The following is a 2,552-nucleotide window of genomic DNA, read 5'->3' on the forward strand; positions in this document are numbered from 1 at the left end:
CTTCCTTCCTTCCTTCGTTCCTTCCTTCCTTCCTTCCTTCCTTCCTTCCTTCCTTCCTTCCCTCCTTCCTTCCCATTCCCTCCCTCTTTTCCTCCCTCCCTCCCTCCCTCTTTCTCTCTCACTCTCACAACCACCGCAGCCTCAACCTGCTGGACTCAGGCGATCTTTCCACCTCAGCATTCCAAGCAGCTAGAACCACAGGTGAGTGCCACCACACCCAGCTAATTTTTTTATTTATTGTAGAGACGAGTTTTCTAAAGGGTACTAAACTCCATGCCCAGTTTCAGTCTCATTCCTCACTGCCACCTCCATCCAACCTGTAGTGAGCCTGTAGTTCCAGCGACTTGGAAGGCTGAAGTGGAAGGATCGCCAGAGCCCAGCAGGTCAAGGCTGCAGTGGCTGGGAGCGGGAGGTAGCACCATCTGCAACCCTGATCCCAACCACTCATTCTCTTCCTCTTCCTTGTACCCTTTAGAAAACTTGCCATGTTGCCCAGGCTGATCTTGAAACCCTGGGCTCAGACAATCCTCTTGCCTCCGCCTCCCAAAGTGCTGGGATTACAGGCATGAGCCACCATGCCCAGCCTCTGTCTACCTTTCTAACCATCTTCATTTCCTCCTACTCCTATGTCTATCACGATCTCTTTCCCTTTACCACCCCATTTCCTCCGTACCCAGTTTCAGTCTCATTCATTACTGCCACCTCCATCCAACCGTAGCACCTTCTGCATCCCTAATCCCAACCACTCATTCTCTTCCTCTTCCTTGTACCCTTTAGAAAACTGACTTTATAATCTGTATTCAAGCTCATAAGCCTTGTGACCCAGAGCTAAATTTGCTTAATCTTTTGGAGGCTGAGTTTCCTCATCTGTTAGGAGGGGGTAATGAAAGTACCAGCTACTTTATAGGAACAATGTATTAAATAAATAATGCTCTTGAAATTGCTCTGTAAAGTGCAAAATATTTTACAGCCAATGTATTTTTTTTGTTGATTTGTCTTGATATTATTTTCGCCCCTTCTAGAAGTGAATATTTTTATTTCAATAATAGGCCATTTGTGTTATAAACAGTGAATCAAACTTTTGTGCTCTTTTGGAACTAATCTTGATGGAGGCTACTGAAATGTAATCTTTATTGTTTGCAATTATTCATAATTTAAGAAAAAATAAAGGCAAAAGTTGCCTATATTAACAAGATTGGCAATATTTTCCAGAAGTTCTGCCTTCTTTTAGATTCTTCTTTTAGTGTTCCCAAAAAGCCATCTTTAGCATTCCTAAAATTGGAATGGTTGTGAATGCAGATGTTCTAGGACAGGAAGGGGAGGAGGTGGGATGAGAATGGGAACTCAGGATGGAGAAGCAGATGAGAAATAAAGCAGAGAAAAGGAACAGCAAAGGAATACGGGTACGAAAAGAATGGCCAACATGTGTTGGGGCCTTCCCATTTCACCCTCACAACAACTCTGGGAAGCATTTTCTCTCTTGTCCTAGTTTACAGGCAAGTCAGCTGAAATTGCTTTAGGTTCCATTTCCAGGAGGACAGACATTCACACACACATTACCCTCCATTCTCATAGTCCCCAGAATAAGTAGAAGGTGCTACATTTTCGGCTTCTTGTGCCTGGAGTGCATGAAATCCTCATACAGATTCCCAGGGCTTACAAACCACACCATGCTAGAATTCATTCAACCCCCAAACTCACCCAGAGAGGAGCAGACCCCTTCTGAACTGACTTCCTTCATGTCCCCCTCCTCAAATGCCTTAGGTACAATCACCATTTTGCTCTCCATAATGGAACTTCTTTTGTATGAGACACTCAGATACTCCCCTAGTTCCTAAAGAGATCTCCTAGCTTCTGTGTACATGCATGTGTGCCCAGGAATATATGCATTTTGGGGGGTGAGGGAGTCAGAATGGATAAGTAAGCATCTAACAGATGAGAAGACTGAGGAAGGAGGAAGAGAATGGGAGATTTTCCAGGCTCATCTGGAAATGACAGAGTACCTTATGGAGTCTTCTAGTAACTTTCCTCTTCATAATAATTAACATTTTCTTTTTTTTTTTTGAGTTGGAGTCTCACTCTGTCGCCCAGACTGGAGTGCAGTGGCCGTTCCCGGCCACCGCAACCTCGCCTGCTGAGCTCCGGCGATCCTTCCGCCTCTCCTTCTGCCTCAGCCTTCCAAGTAGCTGGAATTAGAGGCATGCGCTACCACGCCCGGCTGATTTTTTGATTTATTGTAGAGAGGAGGTCTCGCTTCCCAAGTGGGTCTCGAACCCGCGGGCTCAGGCAATCCACTCACCTCAGCCTCCCAAAGGCGCGGGATTACAGGCTGAGCCACCGAGCCCGGCTTAATTAACATTTTCAAATCACTTTCACTTCTGTTATTTGACTATAAAGTAGATGCAACCCCATTTTTCAGTGGAGAAACTATAGTCAACCAAGATCAAGAACATTAACTGTGGAAGCTGACCTTGTGAATATGAGTCCCTCACCCGGTGAGGCAGGAATGGGTAAGGTCACCAAGGCTTTATAAACCTCTCCCAGAGAAGAAT

Source organism: Carlito syrichta, unplaced genomic scaffold (assembly GCF_000164805.1).
Source record: "Carlito syrichta isolate Samal-C Ts95f unplaced genomic scaffold, Tarsius_syrichta-2.0.1 Scaffold311852, whole genome shotgun sequence".
In the NCBI taxonomy this organism is placed as follows: domain Eukaryota; kingdom Metazoa; phylum Chordata; class Mammalia; order Primates; family Tarsiidae; genus Carlito; species Carlito syrichta.